Genomic DNA, 22,433 nt, shown 5'->3' with positions numbered 1-22,433 from the left:
CATGATTCAGCAGAGGGTTTCAAGTCATAGAAGATCTGGAGATTTGTAAAATAAATAATTCCCGTGCAAATGGGAAAATTAAAATAATCTTATCATCTCCCAGTCATATCTATATGTGCTTTTTGGACAATTATCAAATTTCTCTTAATTGGCCCAATTTTTTTTCTGGCTGATAGTTTATAGTTTTAAGTTATGAGTTGTAATGAAGAAATGATTCCTTTCAGATGACTGAAATGGCATGTACTAAATTTTCCTAAGACAATCTAGCAAATATGAAACAGAGCATGATATAGCATACGGTTTTATTCACATATGATACTGAATATATTCACAGTGAAAAATGATAACAATATACCAGAATCTCTTTTGTCCCTGCATTGATCTCTCAGGAGGAGCAATTAACATATGAAGGACATCATTAACTTTTTAAGTTTGATGGGGAAAAAATGCCATCCATTTCTGACAAGTAGACATTATCTCATAGTATCCACAGTCATCTTATGTTTATTACTATTGCCTGGTGTTAAGTGTGACTTTTGGACACACAGCTCAATATTTCCAAATATTGAATAGTACAATGACTCTTTATAGTCTATTTAATTTTATTTAGTAATTTAAAGAATGTGAGATTCCTCATATTTCTGTGTTCTTGCTGGAGGTGCCCTTGAACAAAAATAAAAGCACAGCAAGAAGCCCTGCAGTTAATGCCACATGACCACATCCGGTCTAGAATGAATCAATCCTGAGTTCTGGATAAATTCAAATATGTTAACTCTCATAAGGTATCACATTTTTACTACATGTACCATTAATTATTGGCTGGATTTCATCAAGGCCAGATGTTAATCAAATGAAATATTTATAATGCAAAACCATTGAATAAAATATATATATGTATATATATATATATATATATATATGCTCATTTAAGCACACGTTATAGGATTCAAACCTATCACATATTTTGGAGATGCTGATCAAGGAATCAGGCCTCCTGTTACAGTCATAATGTCAGGGTAAGGCTCTGACGCCAATCCAGGGAAACTTCATAATTGTTGTAACCAATGGCAGGCTCAGCTTCTGAATTTCTTGTAACAAAATCTTGCTGCCAAGGGCATGGATGGGCTCACCCAGTAAAAAATTACAGTAATAATGTTAAACTAAATCATAAAGATGCAGAAGGTGGCTATTATAGGACAGAGGAGATAAATTGCTTGTAAAGTTATGGTGAAAATATAAAAAATACATTTATTAGACTTTAAAAAAATTAAGTCTTGTTTTTAAACTGGGGTGCAAAAACAATAAAATGAAAAGATTACTCAATAAACTATTTAATTCAATAGTCAACAGCAATGAAAGTAAAAATTTCATTGATTCAACATGCTCATCAATTCAGGCAGGCCCAAAGCTTATATTTGATAGTTTTCCAATAAAAATAACAAACTGAAAGTCATTTAAGAAAGAATAAGAATGAACTTTTTGAATATATAGTCTTCGTCTCAGTGAAAATTAACTTGGCTTATGCTTAATTTACATAGTATAAAACTAAATATTGTATGTAATTTTTAAGTTTTGTGAAGAAATTCATTTGAAACAAATGTAAAAAATGGTCCCTCAAAATTAAATATGAAAACCATGATAGGATTACAATTAGGGAAAATGGAAATAGAGTATGATAACTGTGTGCCCTCACAAAAGTAAAGGACGTGACTTTTAAAATTATTTTTTAATAACCTAGAATTTCCTTTCTGATCATCTTTTTACTTTCTGAAAATATGGATTCCTGAATCACATAACGTACACATTTTGGTAGGTATATTCTGTATTTTCTTCAGTTAAATTATATCTCTCTAAGTGACAATTATCGTAGTAACAAACTCCTTTTGCTCATGAAAATATCTAATGTGCTTTACACACAGTAAGCACAAATAAACATGTATTGAATTGAAATATTCTCACTTTCTGTTCAGAGACTGATGTGTCTCTTGGATTCACACTGAAGAGGTGGTGTCTCACACATGGGATTAATGAGCTACATCTGTAACCAAGAATAATCCACGGAAAACCTGCTGCATTGATCCATATCTGTTTTATTAATCAAACCTACTACGGAAAGACTTTCTTGTGGTTATACCATATTTTGGAGATAAATAGAGTGGGTAAACCACAGCTCAATTTAGAAGTTCTTTGAAACTTTGAAAAACATGGGGGTTTATATTATATGACAGTAGTAAAGTCCAATCTTTGATAGTTATAATTCTGATGTATAGGTATATAAATATCCTGTATGTAGACTTTTACTGTAGAATATTATGGCAGTGTCCAAAAAGATCCTAACTATTCAATATGGAATTTATTTCATACTATAAGTCTCTTCCTCCCCCCATTTTTTTTTAATAAAAAGGGTTTGGGGTTTGGGGGGAGTGTTTTTTGTTTGTTTGTTTTTGTTTGTTTTTTTTAAAAGCCAGCTTGGTATGAACAGCCTTTAGTTGAAGCAGATGGCTGGAAGTCAGAATCCCCAGATTCTATCTTTGATTCTCCTACCAACTTGGAATGTGGCCTTGGGCAAGTCATGAGAGTAAATCTACAATAAAAGGGGTAATAATGCCTTACATGTGTATTGTACTTTATGATCTAATAGAGCACTTTCACATATAATATCTTATTTAATCTTTTCCACAGCCTCCTATGAGGAGCATGGCAGTTATTAACAAGCTCCATTATAGAGAGTAGGAATTTGAGACCCAGAGAAACTAAATCAGTTGTTCACAGTCACATCAATATCAAATGTCAGAGCCAGGAACAGACATAGGATTACAAGTTAGCCTTTGTCTTTTTTCCTCTACACCACACTGCTGCCCTCTGGTGCTGACCTAGTGGGAATGACTAGAGCCGTGCTGTCCAATATGGTAACCATGAGTCACATGTAGTGATTGAGCCCTTGAAATGTGGCTACCAGCTGTGGGCAAACTACGGCCCGAGGGCCGGATCCGGCCGGTTTGAAATGAATAAAACTAAAAAAAAAAAAAAAAAAAAAAGACCGTACCCTTTTATGTAATGATGTTTACTTTGAATTTATATTAGTTCACACAAACATTCCATCCATGCTTTTGTTCCGGCCCTCCGATCCAGTTTAAGAACCCATTGTGGCCCTCGAGTCAAAAAGTTTGCCCACCCCTGGAGCCGCTGCTGAGATGTACTGTGAGTGTAAAATCCATGCAGGATTTCTAAGATTTTGAATGAAAAAGATGTAAGGTATCTCATTAATACTTTTTATATTATTTGCATGTTAAAATATTACTTTTAGACATCTTGAGTTAGATAGAATATATTATTAAAATTAATCTCAACTGTTTCTTTTAACTTTTTTAATGTGGCTACTAGAAAATATGAAGTCACACATGTGGCTCGTATTGTTTTATTGGACAGCACTGGACTGGTGGGTTCCATTGTTCAAAGCCCACAGTACGGACTTCACAGTACAGGACTTGCTTGTGCACCTGTCTTGATGTGGCTGAGACAAATTTCCAAAGACTGTCAAACATAGAACAGTGTGCATTAGCAGCAATGATTCAGTCATTCTCACACATCTTCCGCAGGGGAAATGTCAAACTTCACTAGTCAATGCCTCAAACTGCTCATTTATATTAAACTTGCTGAGTGCTTGAAAGGCTTAGAGTAAAAGCACCATGGAAAGTACTGTAAATTATATTTATGACTCTGTAGCACACCTTACTTTAAATATGTTCCCATTAAACATTAAACATTATGAATGAATGAGACATTAGACTGTTAGGTGAGACAGCCAATAATAATTATATATATATAAACCTAATATGCAAAGTGTCCCCTTGGGACCTCTATCGACCAGGAGTTAGATCACTCGCTATGACATGCACTGACCACCAGGAGGTAGCGCGGAATGAAGGAAGGCCCCAGCCGATGGCCACAGTCGCTAGCAACCCTACCCATGCACGTGCATGGGCCTCTAGTTTATTATAAAATACAGTATATTTTATTCCCCCTACCAACTCTGTAAGATACTTTATATATGATTCCTAAAAAAAAAAAAAAGTAGTTTATTCCTGTTTTGAAAAATCTAAGTGAAAATCCTCAGGAAAAAATGGGTTCTTTTTAAGGAGAATAGTAACAAATAGGCCAAATCCTGAAAGCTAACACCTATTTAGTATTTACTATTTGGACTCAAGCACTATACTAAGAGGGAGACCAAGTTATCTCATTTAAGGACTCAGCAACAAGGAGCAGAATGGGAGCTTTTAACCATTATTGCCTTACGTCAGCGCTATTTGAAATCACAATGCAACCTATCACAACAGTAATAGAATATTTTGAATTATTCCATTTTATTAATTTTAACTCCACAAGTGTTCACCTAGCAAATACTAGTACAATGGACCAAAAACAGTTCTAGACTCTGAAGGAATATTGGACAACAAGACCAGCCAGCACTCTGCCCTAGAAGAGAACATAAGTTAGTAGGCTTGTGAACATGGCTTTAAGCAACACATAAATAAGGCTTATGAGGGAAGAGTGACTTTTCATTTTCCAAAGAGTTTCTTTGTTACAATAGAATTCTCTTTAGCATCATTTCCCAGTATATTAAAACTTACCTATTGTGTATAAAGCAAAGGTCTCATTAAATATACTAGTATATATGTAGTATGAATTTCAGAAAATTACCTTCCTCTATATATTATACCTACTTGGAGGAAAATGGGCTGAAATTACCTTAAATATTTTTTGCAAAACAGGAGGGATAAAGACAAACAAAAAGGGGACCTAAATAAAAATGGCACAATCACAAAATAGTGACGATGAAAAAGTTTTGTAACTTTTTGTACAATAATAATAATGTTATCTTTGAAGAGATTACATTGTGTGGCTTTTAATAATTATATATTGATTATTAAAAGAAGACTTCAAGATATAATGTATGACTTCTTGCCAATCCCTTAATATTCATGCTTACCTAGAATGAAATAAAATGAAAAATATTAACAATAACCAACTCTGGATGGCAGAATTTTAGACATTTTTGTCATTATTTAACTTTTCTGTAATAATTCTAGAATAAACATACATTGCTTTAATAATAAGTAAATTTAAAAAGTTATCCTAGTCAACTCCAAAATTGACTCCAAATGAGAAAGATAAAAATTATCTGGTGAAGTAAAATGCAAATTGTGTTCTCAGTCATAAATTTTTAAAATAATAATATGTTTATAGGTTCTCCTTTTCAGGAGTTATTGTCCTTCCTTTGATTCGAGATAAAGCAACCTGTGGACTACTCAAGTTCTCTAGACAAGGAAGGTGAAAATTGGATTGGGATTCCTAGTCTTTCTTGAGAAAGCAGTTTACCCTCAGCTGTGAACATGAATGTAAACATCAAGATTGTAGTATGAGCTCTTAAAACTCAAAGTTATGCCCAGCTGATGTGGCTTAGTGGTTGAGTGTCTACCTATCAACCAAGAGATCACTGGTTCGATTCCTTATCGGGGCACATACCTGGGTTGTGGGCTTGATGCCCAGTAGGGGATGTGCAGCCAATCGATGTTTCTCTCTCATCGCTGTTTCTATCTCTACCCTTCTCCCTTTCTCTCACTCTAAAATCAGTAAAAATATATTTTTTTAAAAAAACCTCAAAGTTATAACAGCAGCAATGAGAAAAGCAGATAATTATGTAAAGTGCACCTCTTCTACCTTAAGACAAACCCGGTCATTATTCATATCAAATGGCATCTACTTAAAACTGGCCTTAGTCTTAGCCATGGGGAAAATTTCATGGGGAAATACTATCTAATAAAAGACAAAAAGGGTAATTGACCGTACTTTCGCTACACTTCCCATTGGCTAATCAGGGCGATATGCAAATTAACTGCCAACCAAGATGGCAGCCGGCAGCCACACAGCTGAAGCGAGCAAGAGGCTTGCTTGCTCCAGTGATGAAGGAAGCCAAGGTTCCCCGCCTGCCACGGCTTGGCTCTGAGCTCCAGAAGCAACAATGTTTCAATTATAGAAGCTAAACAAACCCCAGATACCTGCTTTCAGCCGGCCATGGCCTCAGAGCTGGAGCGAGCAGGACGGCAACAAAGTTTCAATTATAAAAGGTAAATAAATCCCAGAATTTAAAAAAAAAAAAAAAAAGAAAAAAAGGAGAGGCTGGGAGCTTCAGTCGCTGGCCAGCCTGAAAACGGCCCTCAGCCCCTCTCCCAGACTGGCCAGGCACCCCAGTAGGGACCCCTACCCTAAAGGGGCTGTGGCCAGCCTGAAAACAGCCATCAGCCCCTCATCCAGGCTGGCCAGGCACCCCAGTGGGGACCCCCACCCTGAAGAGGGTATGACCAGCTGTATACAGCCATTAGCCCCTCACCCAGGCTGGCCAGGCACCCCAGTGGGACCCCCACCCTGATCCAAGACACCCTTCAGGGAAAACCAGTCGGCCCCAACCCGTGCACCAGGCCTCTATCCTATATAGTAAAAGGGTAATATGCAAACTGACCCTAACAGCAGAAAGACTGGGAATGACTGGTCACTATGACACACACTGACCACCAGGGGGCAGACGCTCAATGCAGGGGCTGCCCTCTGGTGGTCAGTGCACTCCCACATGAGGGAGCTCTGCTCAGCCACAAGCCAGGCTGACGGCTGCCAGTACAGCAGTGGTGGTGGGAGCCTCTCCTGCCTCCTCAGCAGCGCTAAGGTTGTCTGACTGCAGCTTAGGTCTGCTCCTCGCTGGCAAGTGAACATCCCCTGAGGGTCCCAGACTGCGAGAAGGCACAGGCCTGGCTGAGGGACCGCCCCCCCCCCCCAGTGCACAAATTTTTGTGCACCAGGCCTCTAGTCTATATATATATAAGGCTAAGTGACCATCCAACCATCAGACCAGTAGGTACGACTCGCACTGACCACCAGGGGGCAGACGCTCAACACAGGAGCTGCTGAGCTGCAGTGACTTGGCAGTGGCAGTTCTTGGGTGATGCATCCCAGAACCAGAAAGGAGGGAGCCGAATTCCAAGGTGCGTCACTGGAGAACCGCCCTCTCGCAATCCAGGACCCTCAGGGGATGTTGGAGAGCCAGTTTCAGCCTGATCCCCACAGGCCAGGCCAAGGGATCTCACTGGCCAGAGGGACCCCGCTCACTCCACAGAAGCCCTTCGCTGTGGCACCGTCCCAGGTGCAGTCAGCCGGGGAGGGATCCCCGGAGGTTAGCTCCAGGGCAGAACTGGTGAGACGGGCCACCTTCTAATTAATTTCCTTTCAATGTACACAAATCCATTCACCGGGGCACTAGTATTTCATATAATCACATCTTAGAGCTGGATAGGGTCTTAGTGAGCCTAAAAAGTAAAATACAGAACTGTTTTAGGCATCCCATTTAAAAAATCATGGGAAAATATTTGGTCTGATAACTTCTTTTATGGAAAAAACACTAAAATTTTACTACAAAGACAGCTCAGAAATGAGTTATTCATGCTATTTGGTCATTAAATCGTAAATCCACAGACTGTTAGAGATGAAAGGGGCCTTCAAGATTATCTCATCCAATACCAATATTTTTCAGATGAGAAAAGTAAGGAACAGAAAAGTTATTTTCTCAGGAAAAAGTGAAATCACTGAAAAATATCCCAAAGAATCCAGGAATTTCTGGAAGCTTACCTAGGAAGGGCCAGGTATTTCAAATCCTACCAGAACTTTATAATTTAAATTTTAATTTGGTTGTCAGTATTCCTGTGCAATGAAGAAATATGTTAGCTACTATTGACTAATATTCATATGATAAACAAAAAGCACATTTACATTGAACATGTAAAAAATAAAAATATATAGCAATGCCAATGATTTCAGACCAGATCACTCACTCATTACTCAGCTTCCTTTCTTCAGTGAACCAAATAATTGAAAGGGATATTCTTTGCCCCTTATAGACACAATCATCTATTATCATGAGAAATTGGCTACTTCCACAGTTGCTGATAGACCAAAGAATAATAGGACATTCATCCCTTGAGTTAAAAAAGAAACAATGTTAAAATCCTCCTGATCTTATGCATTGATGAAAATGTGCTTATAATAAATTATATGTATTAAAAACATATTCCTCATATCCCCCAAAATACATACTTACTACCCATTACAGAAATTGTCCTGGAACAAGTCACTATTAAGGCTCTTTTCCTAAGTTCAGTGTCTAAGAAATGCAAATAGTAACACTTGATTTAAGAAAAATAGAACAGTACATGCATTTCTATTGTCATCTATGAAATAGGAATAAGAGCAGTTTAAAAGTTGTTTAAACCTTGGCCAGTGGTTCCGTGGTTAGAGCACCAGCCCTCTCACTGAAGGGTCACGGGTTCGATTCCTGGTCAGGGCACATACCTGGGTTGTAGGTTCGATCACCAGTCAAGGCACGTTCAGGAGGCAAGCGATCAATGTTTCTCTCACATGAATACTTCTCTCTCTCTTTTTTACCCTCCTTACCTCCCTTCCATTCCCTTTAAAAATCAATGAAAAAGATCCTCAGGTGAGGATTAACAACAACAAAAAGAGTTGTTTAAAGATTAAATCAACTAATAGCCAAAACCGGTTTGGCTCAGTGGATAGAGCGTCGGCCTGCGGACTGAAAGGTCCCGGGTTCGATTCCGGTCAAGGGCATGTACCTGGGTTGCGGGCACATCCCCTGTGGGAGATGTGCAGGAGGCAGCTGGTCGATGTTTCTCTCCCATCGATGTTTCTAACTATCTATCTCTCTCCCTTCCTCTCTATAAAAAATCAATAAAATATATTTTTTAAAAAATCAACTAATAATAGATGCAAAATGCTTAGTACAGTGCTTGGCACATAGTTAACATTCAGTAAGTGTCAGATATCAATAGTAGTAATATAGTTATTATTTATAACATTATAACTCCTCCACATAGGCCCTTCCCCTCAATCAAACCCAACTTGCAATTGCCCACACTGCTTCATGGTCCCACACCCTTGCACTTACTGATCTCTCTTTCCAAATATCCTTTCCTGGTGAGCTCCTACCCATCACCGAAAGTTCAGCTCTGAAGTGTCCTCCTCTTACCTGTCTTCCCTATGCCTGACTTCATTGCATTCGCCCATTTCCCAGAAGACCTTGTACATATGCTTCTCCTAGCAATTGAGAACATCACATTTTAAACTTGATTCCCCTCACTTCCAACATGCCTGCGCGTGCACGCGCACGCACACACACACACACACACACACACACACAAATGAAAATGCAACACTCAATGCATCACACACACATTTTTATGTATCTTGTAGAAATGTCTATTGACATGAATGAACCAACTACTATGTATAGGTTAGTGGTGTTTTTTTAAAAAATATATTTTTATTGATTTCAGAGAGAAAGGGAGAGGGAGAGAGATAGAAACATCTAAGATGAGAGAGAATCATGGATAGGCAGCCTCCTGCACGCCCCCCACTGGGGATCGAGCCTGCTACCTGGGCATGAGCCCTGACCTAGAATCGAGCCGTAACTCCTGGTTCATAGGTTGACACTCAACCACTGAGGCGTGCCGGCCGGGTGAGTTTTTTCTTTATGTATAAGTATCAGGCTAGAATGTGTGTACCAGGTGGCCTCTGTTTTGAAGGCAGAAAGGTGTGCAGGGTGTGGTGGGGAAAGCTAGGGGATACATCTTAGCAGTCTGGGTCCTGGCTCTATCACAAGCCTGACCCTGTGTCTTCAGTGAGTTTTTTAACTTCTCTGGACTCAGTTTCCTGCTCAGCAAAATGAGCAGGTTAGGCAGAATATTCTCTGAGGACCCGCCCAGCACCAACATTTATATGATGCTAAATGTTGGTCCATCTCAGTGATACTCTAACTTTAGCAGGCCACACAATCATCAGAAGGGCTTGTTAAACACTGATTCCCAGTTAGCAGATTTGAGAAGGGGCCCAGGAATTACATGTTTAACCAGATCCTGCATTAGCTGAGGTGGATGGGAGGAACCACACTTTGAGAACCACGGGATTGTGACAGCCTTCTTGTCACCAGCTGACAGCACTAGTGATATGACAGATTCACAATGGGATGTAGGCAGGTAAAACTCAGGCTCCTGGCGGACTGCCATAAGGAGAATTGGGTGCATGTGGGTAAGTCCCAAGAGCACACAATTTCATTAAAGGCCCACCTTGTGGGTATGAGACAACTTGAGTTTACAAAGCTCCCCAAAAGCTGAAGTCACAATGGATCACAATTGCCATCTAGTGACAGCTTTGAGTTACTGCATCTAGAGAATACAGAATGAAATGATGCTTACTTTTTTTTTTACAAAACTATATCAAGATGAGAAATCTTGAGACAAGCTCTAATGTACTCTGGTCGTATGTATATTTCTATCTAAGTACTATAAAAATAAACAAGTATATATCATTTCCTATGTGCGAGGCACTGTTCTAATACGTTATATATGTTCGGTTATTCACAGCAACCAAATGAGATAGATACAATTATTTTCTCTATTTTATAGACATGAAATATAACTACAGATGTAATAAGAAACATGCCTGAGATTGCCCAGCAAGTAAACTGGTAGTACTGGGATTGAACCCAGACAGCTCCTGGAGAGATTTTACTCTAGCCAGCCTTTTTCATATCAGCAACCTAAAATAGTTACCAAAACAATTGGCACTTGTAACCAGTCCTCAGTTCCCAGAATGGGTCTGAAGAATTTTATAAAATACAAACTGAAGCAATTAATTTTGTATGATTCTTCCAAATGAAATCATCCCATGTGCAATAACTAAAGAGATGCTTCTACTTACATAAAAACGACAATGAAACCAAAAGAACGCCAACTTGGAATCACCTTCCAACTTGCTCTGCAACCTTGGGCAAGTTGCCTAACCTCTCTGAGCTTTACTTTCTTCATCTATAAAATAAAAAAAAATAAAAATGTAGTTTACATGGTTTTGGAATTCATTAAAGTAAGATTAAATTTTAGAGTAACTGTTCAACTTATCCAGTGAATGTGGTCACAACAGCAAATAAGGAGATGAAGGGCAGTAACAGTATTGCTTTTTCTCAAATTATCCTGCAATGTGAGAAAGAAGATAGGACAGCAGATTTTTTCTACTTTATTTTATTTTTTATTATTAAATAATTTTTTATTTTTTAATTACAGTTGACATACAATTTTATATTAGTTTCAGGTGTCCACCCGAGTGATTAGACATTATTTAACTTCCTAAGTGATCCTCCCAATAAATCTCATTCCCATCTGACACCATACATAGTTATTAGAATATTATTAACTCTATTCTTTATGGTATATTTTACATTCTCATTACTATTCTGTAAAAACCAATCTGTACTTCTTAATCCTTTCACCTTTTTCACCCATTTCTTCCCCAAACCCCTTCCAACCGGCAATGGTCAAAATGTTCTCTGTACCTATGAGTCTATTTCTGTTCTGCTTGTTTGTTTATTTTCTTTTCTAGATTCAATTATTGGTATGGATGTATCTATTGCCATTTAATTGTTCATATTTTTTTCTCTTTTTTTTCTTCATTTTCTTAAAGAAGACCCTTTAACATTTCTTTTTTTAAAAAAAAATATACTTTATTGATTTTTTTACAGAGAGGAAGGGAGAGGGATAGAGAGTTAGAAACATCGATGAGAGAGAAACATCAATCAGCGGCCTCCTGCACACCCCCTACTGGGGATGTGCCTGCAACCAAGGTACATGCCCTTGACCGGAATCAAACCTGGGACCCTTCAATCTGCAGGCCGACACTCTACCCACTGAGCCAAACTGGTTAGGGAGACCCTTTAACATTTCTTGTAATAATGGTTTGGTGGTGATAATGAACTCCTTTAGCTTTTTCTTGTCTGTGAAGCTCCTTATCTGTCCTTCCATTCTAAATGATAGCTTTACTGGGTAGATTAATTTTGGTTGTATGTCCTTGCTTTTCATCACTTAGAATATTTCTTGCCACTCCCTTCTGACCTGCAAAGTTTCTGTTGAGAAAGCAGTTGGATTTCTATGGGAGCTCCCTTGTAGGTCACTAACTGCTTTTTTCGTGCTGCTTTTAAGATTTTCTCTTTGTCTTTAACCTTTTGTATTTTAATTATGATTTATCTTGGTGTAGGCCTCTTTAGGTTCCTCTTGTTTAGAAACTCTCTGCACTTCCTGGACTTGTAAGTCTATTTCCTTCACCAGATGAAGAAAGTTTTCTGTCATTATTTTTCCAAATAGGTTTTCAATTTCGGGCTCTACCTCTTCTTCCAGCACTCCATTGATGCAGATGTTGGTACACTTGAAGTTGTCCCAGAGGCTCCTTACACTATCTTCATATTTTTGGAATTCTTTTCTCTTTTTGCTGTTCTAATTGGGTGTTTTCTACTTCCTTATCCTCCAAATAGCTGCTTTGATCCTCCACTTCATCTACTCTACTGTTGATTCCCTGTAATATATTCTTCATCTCAGTTCATACATTCCTCATTTCTGACTGGTTCTTTTTATGTTTTCTGGTTCTGTTTTTATGTTTCCTATCTCTCAGTTGAAGTTCATGCTGAGATCATTGAGCATCCCTATAACCAGTGTTTTGAACTCTGCATCTGGTAGATTGTTTCCATTTTGTTTTCTTCTTCTTCTTCTTCTTCTTCTTCTTCTTCTTCTTCTTCTTCTTCTTCCTCTCCTCCTCCTCCTCCTCCTTCTCCTCCTCCTCCTTCTTTTTGGAGTTTTTTTCTATTCTTTCATTTGGAACATGTTTCTTTCTCTCCTCATTTGGGCAACCTCCTTGTATTTGTTTCTATATATTAGGTAGAGCTGGTATGTCTCCCAGACTTGGTAGAGTGGCCTTATGTAGTAGGTGTTCTGTAGGGTCCAGTGGTACTCTGGGTACTCTTAGGTATGATCTCATGTAGACTGTGTGCACCCTCCTCTTGTATTTGAGCCTTGGTTGCTGTTGGCATTTAAATGGGAGAGATTCACCCCCCAAGCCAGTTGGATACAAGGACTGGCTGTAGAGAATCAGGTGTGCAGAGGCCCACCCCATAGAGTAGGACTTACTTCTGTGGGATTCTGGTGCCCACTGAGTTAGCCCCTTGAGTGTGCCACTTGTGGAGGTGGTTGGGTGTGCTTCAACATAGTCTGAAGCTGTCCACTGGGTGTGCTGGCTCTGGAGCCTCCCAGGAGGTGCAGGCCAAGGTCAGCCACCACTTGTGTTCTTCCCAGGGTCAGCCAGCATGAGCTACAGAGTGATTTTCAGATGACTCCTATTTGTGCTGGCTTGGAGGTGCCCAGGTGAGGCCAAGTTGTGAACCAAGGCTGGCTGCTGCTAGTAGTGGACCTGAGGCCACATAGTGAGAGGTACTGGGCACACTGAGGCTAGATGATGCTTGTTTGAGAGATTTTAGGAATGTCAGAATCATGAGCCAAGACAGGCCATTTGTATGGAAAAGCCACTGGAAACAGCTTGAGTGGGCCCTCAAGTTGGGTGGGGTGGGGTCTCAGTGAATGACCAGGGTGAGGTGAACAGTGTAAGCCAGGTTGATGGGGACTTAGATATGGCACCCAACTGCTGGCTCTGTTGGGGGCATCTCAGAAGCCCCCCAGCTCTCACCTTGATGCCAAACAATTCAGTTCCTTCTCTTATGTCTCTGTTGCCTTTCAAGCTGCTGCCCCAGCACTGGAGCTCAAAGGGAGTGAGTCCAAGTAAGTCCACATGCAGGCACTCTGGGACTCCAGAAGCCCTCTGTCTCACTCAGCCAAAATCCCCACTGGTTTTTATAGCCAAATGTTATGGGGACTTCTCTTCCTAACACTGAAACCCAGGATTGGAGGGCCTGGCGTGAGGCTGAAACTCCTCGATTCTCGGGGGCGGGTGGGGGGGGGGGGCGGTTTCCAAAGCCAAGATATTCCTCCCAATTTTTATCCACCACACATGGGCACTGTTTTAGGTTTGGAGAATTTAACAGTGAATGAAGCCAAAAATGACATTCCACCTTCAGAGCTTACATCCTATCTAGTTGGAGATAATTCAATAAAAAAGAAAACCAGTAAGTATGCAATACAGTGTCTAGTAATAAAGAAAACCGAAGTAAGGTAAAGGAATAGAGAATGTTGTGGATGGGGGGTTGAGGGGACTGCTTTAAACTGGATGATCAGAGCAGGTCTCTCTGCAAAGGTGACATTGGCCAGAGGTCTGACCAAGGCCGGGTGTTACAAAGGTCTAAGAGTCAATTTAAGCAGAGGGAGCAGCAAGTGGGAAGTCCCAGGATTGGGAGCCAGATGGGTTTGTTCCAGAAGAATAAGGAGACCACTAGCCAGAGCATAATGACTACTAAGGAGATGTAGGGAAGAGAGTAGGGCCACATCATGCAGACCTTGCAGGTTGTGGCAGGAGCTACACAAACTGGAGTAGGAAGGGCCAGAAGGATTTTGAACAGGAGAGTGACAAGGCCTGGTCTACATCTTTACTCTTCTGGTTTCTCTGGGTAGGTTAGCCTGAGGCAAGAATGAAGGCAGTGACTCCAGTTAAGAGGCTATTACAGTGGTCTAGGCAAAATATGATGGTGCCTTAGTAATAGTGGCTCAGGATAAGTTTCTATGGAGATATTCTGAAACTTGTTGATGGATTAGAAATGTGAGAAAAATAGATATCAAGAACATCCTCTAGGTATGTAAAATAGACAGACTCATAGAAGCAGAAATAGAATGGTGGTCACCAAGTGTTGTGGGGAGGAGAAGTGGGAAGTTGCTGTGCAATGGGTGTAAGTGTCAGGTATGCAAGATGAATAAGTTCTAGAGGTCCACTGTAAGACATCATGCTTATTGTTAATATTACTGTGTTATACCCTTAAACATGTAAGAGAGTAGATATCATCTTATCTGTTCTTATCACAATAAAAAAAAAGGATTTTTGCTGTCCAAGTAAGGTCAAACTTTAAAAACTGTGGTAATTTTGAGAAACTATATTTTAGGGAAATAGGATTAGTTTTCAATTTTATTTATTGTGACCATGCAATGGGGTAAAATTATTATTTTTAGAATTAGTAGAAATGTATAACCTTCTAAATGTACTAGTTATTATTATTTCAGAATTAATTTTTTAAGTGAAAAGAATTTCTAAGTCAAGAATCTTTAGGCTATATCACTCTAGGATCTTTTTAGGATGAGCCATGCATAGCAATAATGCTATTCAGCCACCACATGGAATCCCACTCTGAGACAGAATCCTGAACCAGATAACCAGCCAATCCGGTGTGATGTTTCTAAATGTTCTTTTGTAAAATAGTTTTAAAGACCCATTGGCCAGAGAATTATAAAATCATATCTTCCATTTAAGACATGTTTATAAATATGAATAATGGAAGCTTAACTCTTCACTCTTTTAATAAGTACAAGGTAAAAGTCCATGGTTAAGTTCAAAGGAATGTTAATTATCAGCATGAGATTTAAACTCTTGAGAAATAAATATTACAGTGGAAACAGGGAAGAAATGTGCTGGATTGGTGAGCCAGTGGCTGTTTTATGGGAACCAGAGTCGAATTTCCAGGCAGCTCTATTTTACTGAGATTGGCCTCAAAGCTTTGGGGACAGTGCCATCACATCACGCATGCATAATCGATACGAAGAAGAAAACACTTTGGGGTACCAAAGAATTAGCCAATATCACCAGTTAATTCAGGATAGAGCCAAAACTAAGTAAACAGTAGTATACAAATACACACAGAAATTATTTGACTCATGTACGAGAAAACTGAAGGGACACCATATACCAAGGAAATGTGGTTCCTTTGCTAGGCCTCTGCTTTTACACAGAATGGGTCCTTTCCAACAGTTAACTTGTCTGATGGATACTAACTAGCTATGATTTTTTTCCAGAGTTCCATCAGTTTTAATGTGGTCTACATTTCTTACCCATTCTTCATATTGTTTTTTGAGGGGGCATTACTAATCTGAGTTAAAAACAAAGAAACAAACAAAAAATACTCCCCCAGCCAGTGTGGCACAGTGATTGAGCATTGACCCATGAACCAAAAGGTCCCCGGGTTGATTCCCTGTCAGGGAACATGCCCAAGTTCTGGTTCGATCCCCTGTAGGGGGCATACAGGAGGCAGCTGATCAATGATGTTTCTCTCTCATCGATGTTTCTATCTCTCTATCCCTCTCTCTTCTTCTCTTTCTAACATCAATAAAAACATATTTGTTAAAATAAAATAAAATAAAACACTGAATAATTGACAGGCTAGCAGCCCCAAACATTGACTTCTTTTGACCACCTACTCAATTCTAAGATTCTAAAATTAATGCCTAAGATCCAATTTGCCTTAAACATACATTAGTCCATTTAGCCTTACCAGTTGTGACCTCATGCTCAGATGCGGTCTTTTTTTCATTGCCATCATGCTATCTGGTCATAGCTATTGAGTAGCTATGGATGGAAACTAGTAACGAGAGAAAGAAAAATGAAAATGGCATTGGATAGTAAACATTTTGTAGGAAAGTATTTGATGGAAAAACAGAAGCCTCACCTTTCAGCATAGGCTGGCCTGGAATCCAGTCTGAATTTTAGAGGCTGTCATCGTTCAGCCTAGAGTAGATCAGCATGAGTAGGTTCTTATATCCAATGCTTTTAAGATCTTTGAATCTTTTAGAAATGTTAATAAGTTATTCTAAAGTGAGAAAATTAATAGGATACATTCTAGTAGAAAGCCAAGGAGAGAGAATACATTTTTTCATCTCTCTTTTTGGTGACTTTGCACTTTAAAAATAGGTATGGGGAGGAGACCATGGGAGGAATTTCAGTTAGGCCTGTATACTTACAAATAGAATTTCTTTCAGAATACAAGAGCCTTTGGCAAACGTTGGTTGGCACATTCTTTCTAAAAAGTAAAAGCCTTTTATTCTTTGGCAGGTTTTAAGAGTGTCAGGCAAACCTTCCAAACCATGGCCAAGAGCAGGTTAATCCAAAACACACAACACCCGCAGCCAGCTCAAGATTAACAAGAAAATTAGACCTAAGGATTACAGGATGTTAATTATGAAACATAATTCCATGATATTTATGGCTCCATAAACTAGGCAAAGCTACCCTTGAGCATTCTGAAGTACTCTTTGCAGTGGGGTAGTTGCTTATACAGTTGTCCCTTGAACAACACGGGTTTGAACTGCACTGGTCCACTTCCATATACAGGGGTATGTGTGTGTCTGTGTGTGTGAGTCTGTGTGTGTGTGTGCGCGCTTCAATACACAATTGGCCCTCCATATCCCAGGGTTTTGCATCCACAGATTCACCAACTGTGGATTGAAAACAGTATTTTCTATTTGTGGTTGAAAATCCATGGCTGTGGAGAACCAAATATATGCATTGTTCTATGTCGTTTTATATAAAAATCTTGAGCTTCCATGAATTTTTGGTATCTGTGGAGGATCCTAGAACCAATCCCCTGTGGATAATGCGGGACAATTTAAATTTGGGGGGGAGTCAAACTTTATGTGGGAGTTTTTGACTTTGCAAGGGTTGGTGTCACTAACCCCCATATTGTTCAGGGTCAACTGCTCTTAATGCCGTAACATTTACTGTATAGAAGAGAACTATAAGTTAGTCACAATCTATCCAATGGGATAATGGTTCTCAATCTTTAATGGGCCTAAGAATCAACTGAAACAAGCTTATAGAAAATAGGGGTTTCTGATCCCCTCCCCAAGTCCATCTAGTCAGACTCCTTCGGGCAGGAGACTGGGAACGAGGAAGACCAATGAGTGAGATGAAAATGGTCTGTATACCACATACTGAGAATTATTGCACTGGAGTCTGCAGTAAGTTCTCTGAAGTTAGGCCTCTTCGCGCATCTCATGCACTGAGACTGGCATCAGTGGATAATCTGAATATTTAATGAATGAAAAGCTGTCAACATTTATGGATGCCAGGCACTTTTCTAAGCGCTCTACATATCTTAACTCATTTAATCCTCAAATAAATGACTATTATTAACCTTGACCCTTGCTGGGTGCTCTGCCTGCATAGTCACAGAGCCACATGACTGGCTTCTTTGTTACACGTATTCAGTTGCCACCTCCTCAGGAAGACCGCCCCCCCCCCCCGCGCCCCGCAACTGCCTATCTAAAGTAGCATCACTCTCACTCCTATCCTATCACAAGATACTGTTCCTTTTCTCTGTAGCCCTGGCCTCTATGTAAAATGATCTGGTTTGGTTTATTATCTAGCTCTCTAAAATATAAGTTCCATGAGAAACATGAATCTTACAGGTCTTATTTGTCACGGTACCTCCAATTCCTGACTCACAGTAAACACCAAAGAAATACTTTTTAAATGAATGCATTTAACAAATGCATAGTAAATGCAAAATAAAAATTTGTTTGTTATGTAATTTTTTTTTCTCTCAGAGCTTCTAAAATTTTTTGTAAGTGTAAATAAGTAGAAAGAAAGACTTCTAACCCAGAATTATATACAATCTACCCTGTCCCAAATCATTGCATAGACAGGAAAAAGAAATAACTAAGGGTTAAAATGGAAAGTCTGGGTATAGTTTTTGCTATATGGCTTCAATATTTTCTTTGAAATGAACTCTGAGGATATCAGACACACCCATGTTCAAACATAAGTAAGAAACACATTCCAAGATCACTTGTACATGATTTTTAGATTAGCCAATGTTTTTATTAGCCACAGAAGGACTCTGCTTTCCTAGTTCAGAAAGTTGTATCTACACGACACCAAAAGAGCTAGTTAAATCAGTGAACATCAAGCCAATTGTTTCAATAGTAAAAAGAACAGATAAGCCAATTTATTCAAAATGGCGATTGTGTCAAAACCATTGATCACTTTACCCTGTGCCAACAAAATCAAAATTAGGAGCTGACTGTAGACTCGGGAGAGAGAAAGAAACTCATTTTTAAGTGGGATATAGTGTGGCTCAAACTATGGTTCCTTGGAAAGGGACCCCTTGCTAGTTGACGTCATATCAACGCTAGCCAAACCCCTGCAGAATTCTAACTGTGGACAATTGATCTGCTCCTCTTTGTTTGAAGTTAAACCTAGCTCAGGTAAACCGAGAGCTGAGGAACTGCTGCTGAATGAAGCTTTTTGTTCCAAGTTGCTTTTACCACTTCCACTAAAATGCCAGACAGTGAATGTTGTCAGTGATGTTGTTGGACAGAACATACTCAAAATCAACTAGAGATTTTTTTTAAAAATGTTTTCCTTGTCTTATTTTGAGAATATCTTTTCGCTGTGATCATGCAGGGAGTTAGCCAGACCTGGGTTGGCTTCTCAGAGAATGTGGCTCGATCATGGGAAAAATCTTTCCATTTTTGAGGAATTATTGATCCCCCCATCATATTCATTTGTCAGTTATTGAGACTTAGTAAAAAACTTGGAAGTTTCAAAGTAGATGTGGGAAGTGGGTGGAGAAAGGAATGCACCAATAGTGAGATCTGTTCTTACTACCGGAAGGCAAGAAAGAGCCTTTGCAAAGGCCTTCACCTAGTAAGAAATTTTCTGCCACCACCATCCCCACACCACACACACACACACACACACCCACACACACACACACACACACACACACACACATTAAGAATGATTAAATCAGAATATTTTAAGATAGAGAGGAATTTCCAAGTGCAATCCAGTTAAGAACAAAGATAATTTCTATGTTCACTATCCAAGCCCTCGAAACCATCTGGGTTAACTCAACGCCAGGTTTAGCACATTTTGTTTTCTATTTTGTGAGCAAAACATGATGTGGATTACAAATTTCTCTGAGGTTCCATGCATGGAGATGAGAGACTCTGTCATTTCCTTATCAGAAGCAACAGGAGAAATTCCAAATATGAAGAATCACAGAGATTTATTGCCTCAATTCCCAGCCTGACACTTGGCTCAGCACAGAGGGTAAGCAGCCAAAAAGAAGTCCTTTCCTAAGGTATGAAAGGAGCTGGCTGCTGCTGAAGTCCAGACTTGGGAGTGACATAGACGGGGGTTTGGGCTTTTACACAGCCAGCAAAACACAGTCTGTTTGAAGTCGGATCAATTGATTTCTTGAACATTTCAAATAAGCAAAACTCTGCAGGAAATGGGAGCCAGATGCATTTTTAACTCAGGAGTTCCTTGGAAGACAGGCAGAAAATAATCAAACAACATCCTCTAGTTTCATTTTGGCCCTCCTTCCAGACTCGCTCTCCAGAACTATACCTCCGACATGTATGCAGAGACAATGATTGAATGAACTTGGGGAAGGGTACAGGTAGGAAACAACAATGTATTTAATCATTGAAATGTAAAGAATAACTTAAATGCATTTACATAATAATTATAAATTTATTTGTCATTTTATTTAAATAGAAAAAGAAACTGTATGCATCTGATATACATGTATACCAATTTTGAAATATTACACTATTTGGAAGAGACTCCAAAACATTCTGGAAGCATGTCATATACACCAGGTACTCTGTTGGCAATTTTCACAATAACTCATTGAGTTAGATTGTTGTTGTTCTCGTGGTGCACCTAAAGAAACTGAGGCTCATTGAGATTCAGCCAGAGTCCACAGTGATTGTAACTGGAGAGGCTGAGATTAACTTATCATAAGAGTCCCCCGTTGGTCCTCAGGATTAAAATTCAAATGGAAAGAACCTGATTTCTAAGACTATGTTTCTTCTGTCCTAACTATTGCTAGTTCTCACCTCCTCACACGTGATACAGAAACAGACTGGCAGCGTGTGTTGAAGCTGAAATTATAAGGTCAGGCGTAGTTGGCAGTGGCATACATGCCCGGAACACCACCACACCAAGTCAGTACATGCAACTCCCCAGGGGCTCTAAGGAGAGAAGGAAGGGGAACTTCCCTCTCTCCAATAAGCTGTGGCTTCAGACATTTAGAGAAAAATGTAAGAAATGTGAAAAGAGGAAAACAGACACCCTGCCACACCTACCTGCTACCTGGTTAACACTATTATTTGTTTTTGTGACTTTCACAGAAAATTAAATATTTCTTTTCCTCTTAACTTCTCATGTGCTGCCCAGAAGCCCCCAATTTTCCTTGAATTTTTGTTTAGAATTTCAGATATTTCAGCAATTTTCAGACACCAAGCTTGGCTGACAGAGAACAGATACATATCATGTTTGGTACAGCCGACGTCTGGGGATTTTCCCTCTGCTTTCTTCTGCTTTTCCTTCCAATGAAATTGTCCCATTCTTGGTTGTGATTTATTAATTGTGATCATGTTTCCCATTCCAGAAATCTCATTTGCAAGGTAAAGAAAGAATAAAAATGGTAATGGATATTCACCCCTGGTATTTTTCAATTCTCCTCAGCTCTTGCTTTTGAACTGTCTCTGTTTTTTGTGCACTTCTGTGTCGGCAAAGAAAATCAAAGACATTTTCAAATGGGATTTTTTTTATGTGTATCTATGTTAATCAGGCCCACTCCTAACATTTATGATGTTTTGGGCAAAAGTTCAAATGGAGGCCCATGTATCCGACATTTAAGTACTTAAAAGTTGTGAATCAAGCTAACAACCTGTTAAATCATTTATGTTTTATCCCTCTGGCTTGGCAAATATACATTCATAACATCTTGAAAGGCCATCTTCAAATTTAAAATTCTCAGATGCCTTGAAGTGCTTGTACCAGACTGCAGAGGCTGGGGAAGATAAGCCTACCCCATGTTCATTTGTTCCCATGTCCAACTCAGCAATGAACCACAGTAGGTTTTATAACCATGAATGTGAACACAGTCAACTCCATCTGCACAGCCAACTCCATCCACAAACCCTGACAAACAGGTGCTCCCTAGTCCCACGTTGGACCCAGAGATGCAGACCCCAGGGGAACAGTTCATCTCATGAAGCTAAACCTTGACAAAAAGCCTGTGTAGTCACCAGAAAGAGCTCAAGTTCATCTGGGTTGAGAATTATAGGGGCTTGCATGTTCAGAGCATGGTCTAGAAGAGTGTGGCCCTGGACAGCACAATCCCTTGACTCCTCCCCCATGATGGCAGTTAGAGGACATGCAGCGATAGGAAGGTCAGAATAGAGGGCCTTGGAGTTAGTGTCCCCTTTGTCATAATGGCTAAGTGAGAATTAACTTTACTTCCTTGACACTCCATCCCAAGCCTCCAAGTAGCAATGAAAGGTAACTCAGAAGATTTGGAACTAGAGGTTCAGGATTCATTGTTTCACATAGGCAAGGCACCAGTACATCAGTATCACTGAGGATTATGCAATTTGAATTGCAAGTGTGGTCATCTGATTTCCTGCTCTGGCTTCCATGGTCCAAAGCCAAAGAAGAAACAGGATCTGTTAAATATTCGAAAGGAGACACCATTAACAATGAATTATTATCTAATATGGAAATAACTCTAATTAAAAGAGGGAGTAGGAGCACAAGCATGTACTTCA

At 39.4% G+C, this 22,433-nt stretch overlaps 1 protein-coding gene across 2 annotated transcripts in view; it reads left to right on the top strand.

Annotated features, from left to right (window-relative positions):
- The window catches only part of COL8A1 (collagen type VIII alpha 1 chain), a 164,889-nt gene that overhangs the window by 102,854 nt on the left and 39,602 nt on the right, over window positions 1–22,433 (top strand). The window lies entirely within an intron of this gene.

Source organism: Myotis yumanensis, unplaced genomic scaffold (genome assembly GCF_028538775.1).
Source record: "Myotis yumanensis isolate MYYU_CA2020_CCGP unplaced genomic scaffold, mMyoYum1.0.hap1 SCAF_2, whole genome shotgun sequence".
Taxonomy (NCBI): domain Eukaryota; kingdom Metazoa; phylum Chordata; class Mammalia; order Chiroptera; family Vespertilionidae; genus Myotis; species Myotis yumanensis.
This window is presented reverse-complemented; position numbering and strand designations above follow the sequence as displayed.